General features: G+C 46.9%; 1 long non-coding RNA gene across 1 annotated transcript; it reads right to left on the bottom strand.

Moving 5' to 3' along the window:
* Positions 1 to 13668: 13668 nt before the first annotated feature.
* Positions 13669 to 18397, bottom strand: LOC140421673 (uncharacterized). Its single transcript, XR_011946985.1, has 2 exons — positions 17929 to 18397; positions 13669 to 16380 (listed from the first exon to the last, which is right to left on the bottom strand). It is a non-coding gene; the product is annotated as an uncharacterized lncRNA (long non-coding RNA).
* Positions 18398 to 18459: the final 62 nt, after the last annotated feature.

Raw genomic sequence — 18459 nt, 5'->3', positions numbered from 1 at the left:
TTTTTGAGCATAAGGGAGCTGGAGCAGAGTTTTGGACTGGCAAGGGGAAAGGACTTCAGGTACTTGCAAGTACCTGATTTTGTACACAGACAGGTCCCATCCTTCCCACGCCTCCCACCAAACGGGTCCAGGACAGGGTAGTTTCCTGGGGAGAGAAGGGAGAGTCTCGGATGTCAATAAAGAGCTCATGAGAGCGGAGGAGTCTCAGACACAGGAACTGAAACTTAAGTAGGAGGAGGAACTCGGTGAGGAGATGGAGGACGTCGTATGGGTGGAAGCCCTGAGTAGGGTAAACTCAACTCCAACATGCGCAAGGCTCGGCCTGATTCAATTCAAGGTCGTCCACCGGGCACACATGGCGGTGGCCCGGATGAGTAAATTCTTTGGACTGGAGGACAAGTGTGCGAGATGCGCAGGAGGACCAGCGAACCCTATCCACATATTCTGGGCATGTCCAAAACTTAGGAGGTACTGGGAGGGTTTTGCGGACTTCATGTCCCAGGTTTTGAAAACAAGGGTGGCGATGAATCCAGAGGTGGCAATTTTTGGGGTTTTGGAAGACCCGGGAGTCCAGGAGGAGAAAGAGGCCGACGCCTTGGCCTTTGCTTCCCTGGTAGCCAGGTGAGGAATACTGCTGGCATGGAGGGACGCAAAGCACCCAAAGACCGAAATATAACTTTCGGACATGGCAAGCTTTCTCAGTTTGGAAAAAATTAAGTTTGCCTTAAGAGGATCAATGACAAGGTTCGCCCGAAGGTGGCAACCATTTATCGACTTCTTTGCGGAGAATTAAACATCAGCGGGCGGGGGGGAGGGGGGTGTGATGAGTAGAGTAGAGTAGGGGGATAAATAGGCGGGTGTTTGTGAGAGATGACTTGTTTTTTTGCACTATGTTTCTAGTGATAATGGCATATTACTGTACACTGTGGCTGTTTACAATGCCAAAAATACCTCAATAAAATTGTTCATTAAAAAAAAATGAGAAGGCAGACTATTAGCTGAATGGCCATAAATTACGAGGGGAATGTGCATTGAGACCTGGGTGTCCTCGTACACTGGTTACTGAAGGAAAGCATGCAGCTGTAGCAGGCGGTAAAGAAGGCAAATGGTATGCTGGTCTTCATTGCGAGCGGATTTGAATACAGGAGCAGAGATATCTTGCTGCAATTATATAGGGCCTTGGTGAGGCAGTACCTGGAATATTGCGTGCAGTTTCGGTCTCCTTAGGAAGGATGTTCTTGCTCCAGAGGGAGTGCAGCAAAGGTTTACCAGACTGATTCCTGGGATGGTGGGACTGACGTATGAGAGATTGAATCAGTTAGGATTGTATTCGCTGGAGTTCAGAAGAATGGGGGACCTCATAGAAACCTATAATATTCTAACAGGACTTGACAGGGTAGATGCAGGAAAGATTTTCCCGATGGTGGGAGTGTACAGAACCAGAGGTCGCAGTCTGAGAATACGGGGTAAACCATTTAGGACAGAGATGAGTAATTTCTTCAACCAGAGAGTGGTGAGCCTGTGGAATTTGTTACCACAGGAAATAGTTGAGGCCAATACATTGTATGTTTTCAAGAAGCAGATGGATATAGCACTGAGGGCGAAGGGGATCAAAGGATATGGAGGGGAAAGCGGGATTAGGCTATGGATGGTAAGCCATGATCATAATGAATGGCAGAGCAGGTGCAAAGGGCCAAATGGTCTCATCCTGCTCCTATGTTTCTATGTAATCCCTTCCCACACTAAGAGCAGGTGAATGGCTTCTCCCCAGTGTGAACTCGCTGATGTCTCTGCAGGTTGGATAACAGCGTGAATCCTTTCCCACAGAGGGAGCAGGTGAATGGCCTCTCCCCAGTGTGAACTTGCTGATGTTTCCGCAGGGTGGATGAATCAACAAATCCCTTCCCACACTGAGAGCAGGTGAACGGTCTCTCCCCAGTGTGAACTTGCTGGTGTGTCTGCAGGGTGGATAACTGAACGAATCCCTTCTCACACTGAGAGCTGGTGAACGGCCTCTCCCCAGTGTGAATTCGCTGGTGTGCCTGCAGGGTGGATAACCGAGTGAATCCCTTCCCACACCGAGAGCAGGTGAATGGCCTCTCCCCTGTGTGAACCCGCTGGTGTGCCTGCAGGGTGGATAACCGAGTGAATCCCTTCTCACACCGAGAGCAGGTGAATGGCCTCTCCCCAGTGTGATTGCGGCGATGAATCTCCAGCAGAGATGGGACTCTGTATCCCTTCCCACAGTCCCCACATTTCCACGGTTTATCCATGTTCTGGGTCTCGTGTCTCTCCAGATTGGACAGTCAGCGGAAGCCTTGTCTGCACGCAGACCATGTGCACTGTCTCTCCTGTGAATAGTGTGATGTTTTTTCAGGCTGTGTAACACCTTGAAGCTCTTTCCACAGTCAGTTCACTGAAACACTCTCACTCGGGTGTGTGTTGTGTGGGTCTCGGTGCTTTTCCAGTCACACTGATGTTTCCACAGTCAGCTCACTGGAACTCTCTCACTCGGGTGTGTGTTGTGAGGGTCTTGGTGCTTTTCCCATCACACTCACATTTAAAATGTTTTGAAGCCGACAGATCGGACAAACATTTCTCCTTCTCGCCGATGATATTCAGAGCCCGATGATATTCAGATCAGAAGGGATCGAGTGAGTTTGTCACATCGCAATGTGACGTTTGAGATTTCTGTCTATAATTCCTCCTCTTCCAATATCCTTTAAATACAATTTACAAAAGTCATCATTGTTAGTACGGGATAGAAATTCAGAACAGACAATTCTAGTTGCTGTGGAACATTATTTCCTCTCTCGGTCTCCAAAAGCTGTAAATCTCCATCCCACACACTCTCCCTCCATTCTCACTCTGCTGTATCTAATATTCACCCTCCCAATTCTCCTGAAGGTGCTGATTCATGTTGATTGGCAGATCCAAGCTCAGCTCACTGCTTCCTGACCAGGACACAGAGATTACGTGACACCACTGTTTAAAAAAGGAGGTAGGTAGAAAGCGGGTAATTATAGGCCAGTGAGCTTAACTTCGGTAGTAGGGAAGATGCTGGAATCTATCATCAAGGAAGAAATAGCGAGGCATCTGGATGGAAATTGTCCCATTGGGCAGACGCAGCATGGGTTCATAAAGGGCAGATCTTGCCTAACTAATTTAGTGGAATTTTTTGAGGACATTAACAGTGCGGTAGATAACGGGGAGACAATGGATGTGGTATATCTGGATTTCCATAAAGCCTTTGACAAGGTGCCACACAAAAGGTTCCTGCATAAGATAAAGATGCATGGCATTAAGGGGAAAGTAGTAGCATGGATAGAGGATTGGTTAATTAATAGAAAGCAAAGAGTGGGGATTAATGGGTGTTTCTCTGGTTGGCAATCAGTAGCTAGTGGTGTCCCTCAGGGATCAGTGTTGGGCCCACAGCTGTTCACAATTTACATAGATGATTTGGAGTTGGGGACCAAGGGCAATGTGTCCATGTTTGCAGACGACACTAAGATAAGTGGTAAAGCAAAAAGTGCAGAGGATACTGGGAGTCTGCAGAGGGATTTGGATAGGCTAAGTGAATGGGCTAGGGTCTGGCAGATGGAATACAATGTTGACAAATGTGAGGTTATCCATTTTGGTAGGAATAACAGCAAAAGGGATTATTATTTAAATGATAAAATATTAAAACATGCTGCTGTGCAGAGAGACCTGGGTGTGCTAGTGCATGAGTCGCAAAAAGTTGGTTTACAGGTGCAACAGGTGATTAAGAAGGCAAATGGAATTTTGTCCTTCATTGCTAGAGGGATGGAGTTTAAGACTAGGGAGGTTCTGCTGCAATTGTATAAGGTGTTAGTGAGGCCACACCTGGAGTATTGTGTTCAGTTTTGGTCTCCTTACTTGAGAAAGGACGTACTGGCACTGGAGGGAGTGCAGAGGAGATTCACTAGGTTAATCCCAGAGCTGAAGGGGTTGGATTACGAGGAGAGGCTGAGTAGACTGGGACTGTACTCGTTGGAATTTAGAAGGATGAGGGGGGATCTTATAGAAACATATAAGATTATGAAGGGAATAGACAGGATAGATGCGGGCAGGTTGTTTCCACTGGCGGGTGAAAGCAGAACTAGGGGGCATAGCCTCAAAATAAGGGGAAGCAGATTTAGGACTGAGTTTAGGAGGAACTTCTTCACCCAAAGGGTTGTGAATCTATGGAATTTATTGCCCAGTGAAGCAGTAGAGGCTCCTTCATTAAATGTTTTTAAGATAAAGATAGATAGTTTTTTGAAGAATAAAGGGATTAAGGGTTATGGTGTTCGGGCAGGAAAGTGGAGCTGAGTCCACAAAAGATCAGCCATGATCTCATTGAATGGTGGAGCAGGCTCGAGCGGCCAGATGGCCTACTCCTGCTCCTAGTTCTTATGTTCTATTAGAATAGGAGCAAGAGTAGGCCATTCGGCCCACTGAGTCTGCTCAACCATTCAATGCGATCCTTGGCCGATCTACCCCAGCACCATTTTCCCACACAATCCCCATATCCCTCGATATCTTCAATATCTAGAAACCTACCAATATTTGTCTTGAACATACCTGATGACATAGGCTCCACATTCCTCTGGGGTAGAGAATTCCAAAGCTTCACCACATCCTCATCTCAGCTTTCTCTCTATTTTCCTGCCTGTTGTCCATAACCCTTAACTCCATTGTCAATAAAATATCTGTCAAACTTGTGCTTTGATACATTCAATGACCCCCAGATAGGGGCTGTTTAGTACAGGGCTAAATCACTGGCTTTGAAAGCAGACCGAGGCAGGCCGGTAGCACGTTTCAATTCCCGTACCAGCCTCCCCGAACAGGCGCCGGAATGTGGCGACTAGGGGCTTTTCACAGTAACTTAATTGAAGCCTACTTGTGACAAGAAGCGATTTTCATTTTCATTTTTCAGATACAACTGGTCCCTATGAAAGAGAAATCCAAAGACTAACAACCCTCTGAGGGAAGAGATGACTGGAAATCTATGACATAGCTGCAGTCTTATCATAGATTATCATAGCATTTACAGTGCAGAAGGAGGCCATTCGACCCATCGAGTCTGCACCGGCTCTTGGAAAGAGCACCCTACCCAAGGTCAACACCTCCACCCTATCCCCATAGCCCAGTAACCCCACCCAAACAAAGGACAATTTTGGACACTAAGGGAAATTTATCATGGCCAATCCACCTAACCATATATATATATATATATATATATATATATATCAGAAGACGAGAAATAATAATAAATTTACTTTATTACAAACTGCAAATAATATATCTAATCTGTGCCATGTAACAACACGAGCCATATCTCTGTCCATTATTAATTTACTGTCCCCTGAAATGTCAGCCATCTCCTGGGGAACCCACCCCTTTAATTGTGAACATCAGGAAAGAGACAATCCTTTTTAAAAATAAATTTAGAACAACAAAGAACAAACAACAGTGCAGCACAGGAACAGGCCCTTCGGCCCTCCAAGCCCGTGCCGACCATGCTGCCCGTCTAAACTAAAATCTCCTACACTTCCGGGGTCCGTATCCCTCTATTCCCATCCTCTTCATGTATTTGTCAAGGTGCCCATTCAACGTCAATTATTTTTTTTCCAATTAAGGGGCAATTTAGCGTGGCCAATCCACTTAGACATGGGGAGAATGTGCAGAGATGTGCAAACACCCCACTTATAGTGACCCGGGGCTGGGATCGAACCTGGTCCTCGGTACAGTGAGACGGCAGTGTTAACCACTGCACCACCGTGCCACCAGTGACCACCCTTATAGTCAAGACAAATAAATGCGTCAACCTGTTAAGGAGATGTGTGGGAGGAGTTGGAAACACTTTGTGGAGCTGCAAATCTGCATGAATTTTATCCCCCCCAATTATAATATAATAATCTTTATTGTCACAAGTAAATAGCACTGCAATCAAGTTACTGTGAAAATCCCCTAGTCGCCACATTCCTGCCCCTGTTCAGGTACACTGAGAGAGATTTCAAAATGTCCAATTCACAACAGAAAGTCATCCCAAGGAGGAGGAAACATGCTAAAGGGGAGACAAGGCATCCATGGTTGAAGAGGGAAGTCAAGAACAGCAAATGAAACAGCATACAATTTGGCGAGAATTAGTGGGAAGCCAGAGGATTGGGAAGCCTTTAAAAGCGATCAGAGGACAACTATAAAAGCAATAAAGGAAGATGAAATAGAAGTGCAAGCTAGCTAGTAATAAGTGAAGATATGAAGAGTTTTTTTCAATATATAAAAGGTAAGAGAGGCAAAAATAGACATTGGACCACTGGAAAATGTGGCTGGAGAAGTAATAATAGGAAACAAAGAAATGGCAGAGCAACTGAACAGTTACTTTTCATCAGTCTTCATGGTGGAAGACACGTGGGATGCCAGAGATCCAGGAGAATCAGGGGGCCGAGGTGGGTGCAGTGGCCATCACTAAGGAGAAGGTTCTGGGGAAAGGTCTGAAGGTAGATAAACCACCTGGACCGGATGGGTTTAGAACCCCAGGGTTCTAAAAGAGATAGCTGAGGAAATTGTGGAGGCATTGGTGGTGATCTTTCAGAAATCACTGGAGGCAGGAAGGGTCCCAGAGGACTGGAAAGTGGCTAATGTAACACTGCTGTTTAAGAAGGGAGGAAGGCAGAAGATGGGAACTTCGAGGCCGGTTAGCCTGACTTCGGTCATTGCTAAGATTTTGGAGTCCGTTATTAAAGCTGAGATCGCGGAGTATTGGGAAGTACATGGTAAATAGGACTGAGTCAGCACAGCTTTGTCAAAGGGAGGTCATGTCTAACAAGTCCGTTTGAGGAGGTAGCATGGAAGATAGACAAAGGAGAACCAGTGGACATGATTTATTTAGATTTCCAGAAGGTCTTTGACAAGGTGCCGCACAGTAGACTGTTAAATATGTTAAGAGCCCATGGTGTTAAGGGTAAGATCCTGGCATAGATAGAGGATTGGCTGGCCGGCAGAAGGCAGAGAGTGGGGATAAAAGGGTCTTTTTCAGGATGGCAGCCGGTGACTAGTGGTGTGCCTCAGTGGTCTGTGCTGGGACCACAACTTTTTACAATATATATTAATGATTTGGAAGAAGGAACTGAAAGCACTGTTGCTAAGTTTGCACGTGATACAAAGATCTATAGGGGGACAGTTAGTATTGAGGAAGCACAAGGGCTGCAGAAGGACTTGGACAAGCTAGGAGAGTGGGCAATGAAGTGGCAAATGAAATACAATGTGGAAAAGTGTGAGGTTATGCACTTTGGAAGAAGGAATTTAGGCATAGACTATTTTCTAAATGGGAAAATGTTTCGGAAATCAGAAGCACAAAGGTAATTGGAAGTCCTTGTTCATGATTCTCTTAAGATTAACGTACAGGTTCAGTCGGCAGTTAAGAAGGCAAATGCAATGTTAGCATTCATGTCAAGAGGGCTAGAATACAAGACGAGGGATGTGCTTCTGAGGCTGTATAAAGCTCTGGTCAAACCCCATCTGGAGTATTGTGAGCAGTTTTGGGCCCCGTATCTAAGGAAGGATGTGCTGGTCTTGGAAAGGGTCCAGTGGAGGTTCACAAGAATGATCCCGAGTGGCCTAATTCTGCTCCTATGTCTTATGATCTAATCTCCTGTAAAAGGAGTTTCCAAAATCCATCGCAGTCAGTCCTCCTCCTGCTCCCTGGTCCAGGATGACCGCTCATGCCCCCCGCTGCACACTGACCCTCGTTGTCATCAGCAGTCCCTTGATTTGAGGACAACGTCTACTCACGTGTTGTGAGCTTCTGCCTTGGGTCTTCATGTGACTCATTGAATTTACAGTGCAGAAGGAGGCCACTTGGCCCATCGAGTCTGCACCGGCTCTTGGAAAGAGCATCCTACCCAATGTATGTATGTATGTCCCTGTCAGGCAGGGAAGAGATGGTCGAGTGAGGGAACCATGGTTGACAAGAGAGGTTGAATGTCTTGTTAAGAGGAAAAAGGAGACTTATGTAAGGCTGAGGAAACAAGGTTCAGACAGGGCATTGGAGGGATACAAGATAGCCAGGAGGGAACTGAAGAAAGGGATTAGGAGAGCTAAGAGAGGGCATGAACAATCTTTGGCGGGTAGGATCAAGGAAAACCCCAAGGCCTTTTACAAATATGTGAGAAATATGAGAATGACTAGAGCGAGTGTAGGTCCGATCAAGGACAGTAGCGGGAGATTGTGTATTGAGTCTGAAGAGATAGGAGAGGTCTTGAACGAGTACTTTTCTTCTGTATTTACAAATGAGAGGGGCGATATTGTTGGAGAGGACAGTGTGAAACAGATTGGTAAGCTCGAGGAAATACTTGTTAGGAAGGAAGATGTGTTGGGCATTTTGAAAAACCCGAGGATAGACAAGTCCCCCAGGCCTGACGGGATATATCCAAGGATTCTATGGGAAGCAAGAGATGAAATTGCAGAGCCGTTGGCAATGATCTTTTCGTCCTCACTGTCAGCAGGGGTGGTTCCAGGGGATTGGAGAGTGGCAAATGTCGTGCCCCTGTTCAAAAAAGGGACTAGGGATAACCCTGGGAATTACAGGTCAGTTAGTCTTACTTCGGTGGTAGGCAAAGTAATGGAAAGGGTACTGAAGGATAGGATTTCTGAGCATCTGGAAAGACACTACTTGATTAGGGATAGTCAGCACGGATTTGTGAGGGGTAGGTCTTGCCTTACAAGTCTTATTGAATTCTTTGAGGAGGTGACCAAGCATGTGGATGAAGGTAAAGCAGTGGATGTAGTGTACATGGATTTTCGTAAGGCATTTGATAAGGTTCCCCATGGTAAGCTTCTGCAGAAAGTAAGGAGGCATGGGATAGTGTGAAATTTGGCCAGTTGGATAACAAACTGGCTAACCGATAGAAGTCAGAGAGTGGTGGTGGATGGCAAATATTCAGCCTGGATCCCAGTTACCAGTGGCGTACCGCAGGGATCAGTTCTGGGTCCTCTGCTGTTTGTGATTTTAATTAATGACTTGGATGAGGGAGTTGAAGGGTGGGTCAGTAAATTTGCAGACGATACGAAGATTGGTGGAGTTGTGGATAGTGAGGAGGGCTGTTGTCGGCTGCAAAGAGACATAGATAGGATGCAGAGCTGGGCTGAGAAGTGGCAGATGGAGTTTAACCCTGAAAAGTGTGAGGTTGTCCATTTTGGAAGGACAAATATGAATGCGGAATACAGGGTTAACGGTAGAGTTCTTGGCAATGTGGAAGAGCAGAGAGATCTTGGGGTCTATGTTCATACATCTTTGAAAGTTGCCACTCAAGTGGATAGAGCTGTGAAGAAGGCCTATGGTGTGCTCGCGTTCATTAACAGAGGGATTGAATTTAAGAGCCGTGAGGTGATGATGCAGCTGTACAAAACTTTGGTAAGCCCACATTTGGAGTACTGTGTACAGTTCTGGTCGCCTCATTTTAGGAAGGATGTGGAAGCTTTGGAAAAGGTGCAAAGAAGTTTTACCAGGATGTTGCCTGGAATGGAGAGTAGGTCTTACGAGGAAAGGTTGAGGGTGCTAGGCCTTTTCTCATTAGAACGGAGAAGGATGAGGGGCGACTTGATAGAGGTTTATAAGACCATCAGGGGAATAGATAGACAGTCAGAGACTTTTTCCCCGGGTGGAAAAAACCATTACAAGGGGACATAAATTTAAGGTGAAAGGTGGAAGATATAGGAGGGATATCAGAGGTAGGTACTTTACCCAGAGAGTAGTGGGGGCATGGAATGCACTGCCTGTGGAAGTAGTTGAGTCGGAAACATTAGGGACCTTCAAGCTGCTATTGGATAGGTGCATGGATTACGGTAAAATGATACAGTGTAGATTTATTTGTTCTTAAGGGCAGCACGGTAGCATTGTGGATAGCACAATTGCTTCACAGCTCCAGGTTCGATTCCGGCTTGGATCACTGTCTGTGCAGAGTCTGCACATCCTCCCCGTGTCTGCGTGGGTTTCCTCCGGGTGCTCCGGTTTCCTCCCACAGTCCAAAGGTGGATTGGCCATGATAAATTGCCCTTAAGTGTCCAAAATTGCCCTTGGTGTTGGGTGGAGGTGTTGAGTTTGGGTAGGACGCTCTTTCCAAGAGCCGGTGCAGACTCAAAGGGCCGAATGGCCTCCTTCTGCACTGTAAATTCAATGATAATCTATGATTAATCTAGGACAAAGGTTCGGCACAACATTGTGGGCCGAAAGGCCTGTTCTGTGCTGTATTTTCTATGTTCAAGCCCACACCACCCTATCCCCATAACCCAGTAACCCCACTCAACCAACCCTAAGGGCAATTTTGGACACTAAGGGTAATTTAGCATGGCCAATCCACCTAACCTGCACATCTTTGGACTGTGGGAGGAAACCGGAGCACCCAGAGGAAACCCACGCAGACATGGGGAGAACGTGCAGACTCCGCACAGTGTCTCCCAGCTAGGAATCACACCTGGGACCTTGGAGCTGTGAAGCAATTGTGCTAACCACTATGCTACTGTGCTGCTCAACAGAGCCGCAGTGCTTTGGACACATGGAACAGGATATCTAATAAGACAGTAATATCTGGAGGACAGGATTGGCTTCCTTTTCTTTCCATCTCTGCCACCGCTTTGCATCATCAATAAGACATTGAGACTCAAAGACTAATCCAGTTTGATGGACAAGTTGTCTCCATTCTGAACAATGGGGAACAAGCTCCTCCCACTCATTGAAACATCGCCCCCGACAGAAATTACAAACGCGCATGCGCGCTGATACACATTAAAGATGGCGGCCGTTAACCCGAGCCGAACGTGAAGAGCCGCAGCCCCGCTCGGTACAAATTGGGTCCCGTAAACTTTTGCGAGGTTTGCCATTGCAACAGCTTTACACAACGTTTCCGCCCACTCCCGCTTTCTCTCGCTGCCTCTATACTGTTAAACGCCTCTTGCCAATTTCGGATCTGAAGAAAAGTTGCTTTTCCTTCGCCATTACCCACACTGCGCATGCTTCAATCACAGCGGGCCCCGCCCCTCATTCACTCCGATTGGTTGGAGGACCAGCCGCTTTCGGTCGGGAAATTCAGTTCCGCCCCTCCTTTTCCTATTGGTCGGGAGCTGCCGTCAATCACCCGGGCATTGTGACGGTTACAGATGGTGAGAGTGGCCACAGGCTCAGGTTGACTCGCTGATAGTCCAATAATAACCGTGGGACAATCAGACAATAATACTGGAGATGGGGCCCAGAGGATAAACAGCAACGGATTCATTCACTTTGAGTAACAAACACAGTGTCTGTTCCCATAATAAAAGTCAGGCTGCAGTGTGTGTGAGTGAACACATCTGTGTCTGCACAGATTTCCTGTCGCTGTTCTTGTTTCCTCCCTCACAGTCCAAAGATGTGCAGGTGAGGTGGACTGGTTATGCTAAATTGTCCCTGGGAGCGGTTATGTGGATAGGGTGGGAGATTGGCCTAGATTGGGTGATCTTTCAGAGGGGCGGTGCAGACTCGATGGGCCAAATGGCCTCCTTCTGCACTGTAGCAATTCTATGATCATTGAATCCAAAGTCCCACCCAATCCTCATAACCTCTCCCAGGGACAATTTAGCATAGCCAATCCACCTAACCTGCACATCTTTGTACTGTGTGGGAGGAAAGAAGAGCACCAACAGGAAATCTGTGCAGACACACAAGAATGTACAAACTCCACAGTGACCCAAGGTCAGGATTGAACCCAGGCACTGTAAGGTAACAGTGCTATACCACTATGCCACCCCTGTTACTTTGTCACAGTTATTAGACAATAAGCTGCCTGTTATTCCTATTCTGGTGTGTGTTACTATGTCACAATTAGACAATAACCTGTCTGTTATTCCAATTCCGGTGTGTGTTACTCTGTCACTGTTATTATTAGACAATAACCTGTCTGTTATTCCAATTCTGGTGTGTGTTACTCTGTTACTATTATTATTAGATAATAAAAGGAGGACAAGGTGGAAAGGAGCAAAAATGTTGTGCTGTGTCACTGGGAGGTGTGTGATAAAATAGGAATGGAAACATCATGACAGACACGTGTTACTGACTCTACCTGACTGAAAGCTGTTATACTCAAGGAGAGAGCAATGAGGACATGTGGAATTCCAGAGATTTCTGATATCTGAGGTCACAGAATCCCGACAGTGCAGAAAGAGGCTATTCGGCCCATCGAGACTGCAGCGACCCTCTGAAAGTGCGTGCCACCCAAACCCACTTCCCTGTAACCCCTTAACCTGACCTACACATCCCAGGACACTAAGGGGCAATTTTGCATGGCCAACCCGCCTCACCTTCACACCTTTGAACTGTGGGAAGAAACCGGAGCACCAGAGGAAACCCACGCAGAGACAGGGAGAAAGTGAAAACTCCACACAGTCCCGCGAGGCTGGAATTGAACACGGGTCCCTCGCGCTATGAGGCAGCAGTGCTAACTACTGTGCACCGCCCACTGCCTGATATGATTATCCCTCTCAAAGGCCCATTTATAACCATTATTTCTAGGGTCTTACATCAATCACTTATTCAACTGTCCATTAGTCAGGAATAGATATTCAAGTGAAAACCTCATTTTCCATCGGATGTCCATGAAGCCAGGTTGTGGCTCATCGCTTGCTCGGACGTCCTGTTTAATCTTTACACAGGCAGCTGGTTTACATGTTGGACTGGAGATCACGAATACACCAAGATTGTCTTGTTTCAGGCCCTGTGCAAGCCACATGTCCTTGGCAGAGACACTAGGCTAACACTGCCCTGTATTTGTCAATCCTGGAAACGTTCCCAATGGGAGGAAGAGAGACTGAAATAGTCCTATAAGAGTCAACACATTTCAGAAGAATTTATTGTGTTATTCGACACTTTTTTTTACAGATCTCCCCAACCCGAGAGAGAATATCCTTATTAACTTCTCACAACTAATTTCTGGCGTCGCAATGTTAAGCTATTTCAATGCATGTTTTCTTGATTCCATACCATAGATAACTTAGTAATGCCACGAGAATGATCAGAATCAGCAACACAATCGCTTCAGCTGCGACCAATAATAAATGTAAAACCTTTTGATAGAAAAATGTGATAAGTATCAACTTAGATTCATCCTCCCCACCTGCAGGTCATCTCACACAATTCCAAATTACTGGCACGTTGTAAATATATCTGGTTCAAACAAACTTCATGCACAGACTTTAAAGATTCTCCAGCTGTCTGTTGGGGCAGCATGGCAGCACAGTGGTTAGCACTGCTGCCTCATAGCAGCAGGGACCCAGATTCGATTCCGACCTCGGGAAACTGTCTCTGAGGAGTGTGCACTTTCTCCCCGTGTGCGCGTGGGTTTCCTCCGGGTGCTTCAGTTTCCTCCCACAGTCCAAGATGTGCAGGTTAGGTGAATTGGTTATGCTAAATTGCCCCTTCGTGTGGGGTTATCTATAAGCCCCGGATCGTCTGTTTTCTCTGTCAGATTATCTATCAGTCGTTTCCGGTAATATATCAATGGCATTGTCTACCCCAGGCTTCACTCAGGAATGTCTCCATTCACGTTTAACTGTGACTGTGATACCACTCCTAACACCACTTGTAGCATTCAGGTCCACAAGTCACAGAATATTCTAAAAGGGGGATGAGCTCAGAAGCGATTTTAAAGTAGTTTATTGAGAAATAACAGTTTAAATATGATTCAGCAGTTAAATGGTCAGGAAAACACATGACCCAAGACAGGTGATAATAGTAAACCCATCTCAGAAACACAGAATAACGGTGCAGAAGAGGCCCTTTGGTCCATCGAGTCTGCCCCATCGCATGAGAAACATTGACCTGCCAACCTAATCCCATTTACCAGCACTTGGCCCATAGCCTTGAATGTTATGACGTGCCAGTCTTCATCCAGGTACTTTTGAAAGGATATGAGGCAACCCGCATCTACCACCCTCCCAGGCAGTGCATTCCAGACCGTCACCATCCTCTGGGTAAAAATGGTTTTCCTCAAATCCCCACTAAGCCTCCTGTCTCTCACCTTGAACCTGTGTCCTCTCGTAACTAACCCTTCAACTGGAACAGCTGTTCCGTATCCACTCTGTCCACGGTCCTCATGATCTTGTACACCTCCATCAGGTCACCCCTGTCTTCTCTGCCCCAGCGAAAACAACCCAGGCCTAGCCACCCTCACTTCATAACTTAAATGTTCCATCCCAGGCAACATTCTGGTGAATCACCTCTGCACTCGCTCCAGTGCAATTACATCCTTCCTATAATGTGACAACCAGAATGGCAGTACTCCAGCTGCGGCCTCACCAAAGTTCTGTACAGCTCCAATATGGCCTCCCTGCTTTTGTAATCTATGCCTCAATTGATAAAGGCAAGTGTTCCATCTGCCTTTTTCACCAGCCTATTAACCAACCTGGAGGACAAACGGACAGATGAGTGAGTTCTGGTCTCTGCAGCTGGTGACGGCATTCTCCTCTGAACGGTTAACTGGTGTGAGCCAGAGTGTGGTGTTGGGCTAAAGCCAGTGTTGATCATTTCAAAATCTATTTCTCTCGAGAGCCTGTTTTAACATTCGCACAGACAACTGCTTTAGGCTATGTGTCCTGAGATCCAATCATAGAATTTTTTTTACATAGAATTTCATAGATTTCTTAGAATTTACAGTGCAGAAGGAGGCCATTCGGCCCATCGGGTCTGCACCGGCTCTTGGAAAGAGCACCGCACCCAAGGGCAACACCTCCACCCTATCCCCATAACCCAGTAACCCCACCCAACTCTAAGGGCAATTTTGGACACTAAGGGCAATTTATCATGGCCAATCCACCTAACCTGCACATCTTTGGGCTGTGGGAGGAAACCGGAGCACCCGGAGGAAACCCACGCACACACGGGGAGGATGTGCAGACTCCGCACAGACAGTGACCCAAGCCGGAATTGAACCTGGGACCCTGGAGCTGTGAAGCAATTGTGCTATCCACAATGCTACCTTGCTGCCCCTGTCAGTAAGAATTGTCAGCAAGGATTAATCAGCAATTTCTAATTGGAGATGTTAATCAGTGGAATGTTCAGACATTCAATTGTAGAGTTTCACACAAAATCTCAATTTGAGATTGAAGTAAAAGTCCAGAATCTTGTTGCGAACTAATTTCTGATGAGAGTTCCTGGATTATGGGGAAAGATCACAGACAGCAGTTCCAGAAGGGACATTGCAGCCCCGAGAACACAATCAGCTATAGATCCAGAATAATAAACTCCAGCGCAGTTAAACAGTGGATTAACATTAGTAGATACCCCAACTGTCAGGACTAATGTGATTCGGGCCTGCTTGTCATTAACAGCAGCAATAACAGCAGAATCCAATCCCTGAGTCACTTGTGACGTCGCTGGTGTTTCAGTAGCTGGGATAAATCAATGAATCCCTTCCCACACTCACAGCAGGTGAACGGCCTCTTCCCAGTATGAACCCGTTCATGTCTCAGCAGTTGGCATGAATCTGTGAATCCCTTCCCACACATGGAGCAGGTGAATGGCCTCTCCCCAGTGTGAGCGCGCTGGTATACAATGAGACTGCCTGAGTGCCTGAAGCTCCTTCCACAGTCAGGGCAGTTGAATGGTTTCTCCTTCGTGTGAACTCGCTGGTGTTTCAGCAGAGTGGATGAAAGCCTAAAGCTCATTCCACAGGAGGTGCAGCTGAATGGTTTCTCCCCAGTGTGAACTCGCTGGTGTGCCACTAGGTTAGAAGAATTAATGAATCCCTTCGCACATACAGAGCAGGTGAATGGTCTCTCCCCGGTGTGAACTCGCCGGTGTAATGCTAGATTGTATGACTGAATGAATCCTTTCCCACAGACAGAGCAGGTGTACGGCCTCTCTCCAGTGTGAACCCGCTGGTGTAACGCTAGGTTGGATGACTGACTGAAATCTTTCCCACATAAAGAGCAGCTGAAGGGCCTCTCCCCTGTGTGGACGCGTCGATGAGTTTCCAACTTGGATGGGCAAGTGAATGCCTTCCCACAGTCCCCACATATCCATGGTTTTTCTGAGGTGTTGGTGTCATCTTGTCTCTCCATGTTGGACATGAGCACGGTCTCTTCCTGCTGTGAATGGTGTGATGTTTTCTCAGGCTGTGCAACTGGTTAAACCTCTTTCCACAGTCAGTTTACGAGAACACTCTCGCTCAATGTGTGTCTGGGTCTCAATGCTTTTCCAGTCACACTGATGTTTGAAATACTTAACCACAGACAGAACAGATAAATATTTCTCTTTCCATATTCAGAGTCCGAAGATACCCAGGTCCTGTTGACTCTGAAGATCTTGAAGTTTGTTTTCGCTTTCCTGTCCACAAATCCTCTCCTAATATCCTGTAAAAGGAATTTGCAAAGGTCACAATTGTCAGTCCTGGCCAGAGATTCAAAATTAAGTTTTAGTTTCTATGGAACATTTTTCTGTCTTGTTCCCCCAAAGCTGTAAATCCCCATCCCATACACCCTCCTCCCTGGTCTGAAATCCAAATAAAGTGTCAGATTGTCATAGAATCTCACTCGTCATAGAATTTACAGTGCAGAAGGAGGCCATTCGGCCCATCGAGTCTGCACCGGTTCTTGGAAAGAGCACCCAACCCAAGGTCCACACCTCCACCCTATCCCCACAACCCATTAACCCCACCCAACACTAAGGGCAATTTTGGACACTAAGGGCAATTTAGCATAGCCAATCCACCTAACCTGCACATCTTTGGACTGTGGGAGGAAACCAGGGCACCCGGAGGAAACCCACGCATACACAGGGAGGATGTGCAGACTCCACACAGACAGTGACCCAAGCCGGGATCGAACCTGGGACCCTGGAGCTGTGAATCAATTGTGCTATCCACAATGCTACGGTGCTTCCCGCCACAATGCTACCGTGCTGCCCTTGACTGTGTGGAGATTTAATGAGCAATCGTGAAGGTGGTTTCTCCAAACCTCCCAGGGTTGCCGTCCTTCTTTCTCTCCATCTCCAACTAAGTTAAACCTGATACCGTTCTCAGGGCCTATTCTGATTTCTGGTTGTCTTCCTGTTGCCTAATTAACTCAAATTAAATATTGAGGAAACTGAAGCCACTGTTTTCAGTCCCTATACCAATCTCCGATCCCAAGATACCGAATCCATCCCTCTCCCTGGTAACAGTCCCACTGCAACCTCAGTGTCACATTTGATCCCAAGATGAGTTTCTGTTCTCCTATCACTAAGACTGCCTGTTTCCACTTACACTACAGCACCTGGTCTCGCTTCTGACTCAATGCCTCTGGTGCTGAAACCCAAAATCATGCCTTCGTAAGCTCCAGACTCGGCTGTTCCAATACATTCCTGGCTGCTTGCCCACATTCTACCCCAGAAACCTGAAATGAAATGAAATTCACTTATTGTCACAAGTAGGCTTGAAATGAAGTTACTGTGAAAAGCCCCTAGTCGCCACATTCCGGCGCCTGTTCGAGGAGGCTGGTATGGGAATTGAACCATGCTGCTGGCCTGCCTTGGTCTGCTTCAAAAGCCAGCTCTTTAGCCCTGTGCTAAACCAGCCCTGGACTTGAAACCATCTAAACATCTGCTGTCTTAATTCACAGCCAGTTTCTTTCCCCTATGACCCCTGTGCTCTCTGACTTGCATTGGCGCCCAGTCAATTCTCACCCTTGTTTTCAAATCCCTTCATTACCTCGTCGCTCCGCCTCTGGAATCTCCTACAGCCCCATAACCCTCCGAGATATCTGCGCTCCTCTAATCCTGGTCTCTTGTGCACTCCCTATTATAATTGCTCTGCCATTTGCGGCCATGTTTTCAGTTCCCTCGGCCCCAAGCACTGGATTCCCTCCCTGAACCTCCCCGTCTCCACCTCACTTTCCCCCTTTAAGACTCAATTTAAAACTTACCTCTTTAATCAGGTTTTTGGTCCCCTGCCGAATATCTTTTTCTGTGTCTGGGTGTCTCACTTTGTTTTATAATATTCCTGTGTTGACTGGGATGATTTCTGATGTTAACGGTGTTATATAAATAGAAGTTGTTGTTGTTGACTGTAACCCTGACCTCCTGTTTTACAATATCCCATTGGTTTCACAACAAACTCTATCTCTGATTATATTCCCCTGTGGATTTGGAGCCTTTCTAGAGACGTCAGCCGTTAACTCAGGCCTGTCACCGGGAGCAGGCCGCAGCTGTCCCCCCGCTCGATGCAAACCCGGGCCCGGAAACTTCTTATTGGGGTTTGGAGCCTCCACCGGGTTTTCAGCGAAACCTCCTGGCCGAGACCAGCATCGGCACTGCGCATGCTCCGGCTCACAATGCCCAGGGAGTGATTGACGGCAACGGTTGGGTCTCGCGGACCGAAAGGTCGCGGCTGGTCTTCCAACGAATCGGAGTGAATGAGGGGCGGGGCTGAGCCCGGATGTCCCTTGTTACAAACT

This window comes from Scyliorhinus torazame, chromosome 5 (genome assembly GCF_047496885.1).
Source record: "Scyliorhinus torazame isolate Kashiwa2021f chromosome 5, sScyTor2.1, whole genome shotgun sequence".
In the NCBI taxonomy this organism is placed as follows: Eukaryota; Metazoa; Chordata; class Chondrichthyes; order Carcharhiniformes; family Scyliorhinidae; genus Scyliorhinus; species Scyliorhinus torazame.
Note: the sequence above shows the minus strand (reverse complement) of the source record. Positions and strands in the feature narration are given on the sequence as shown.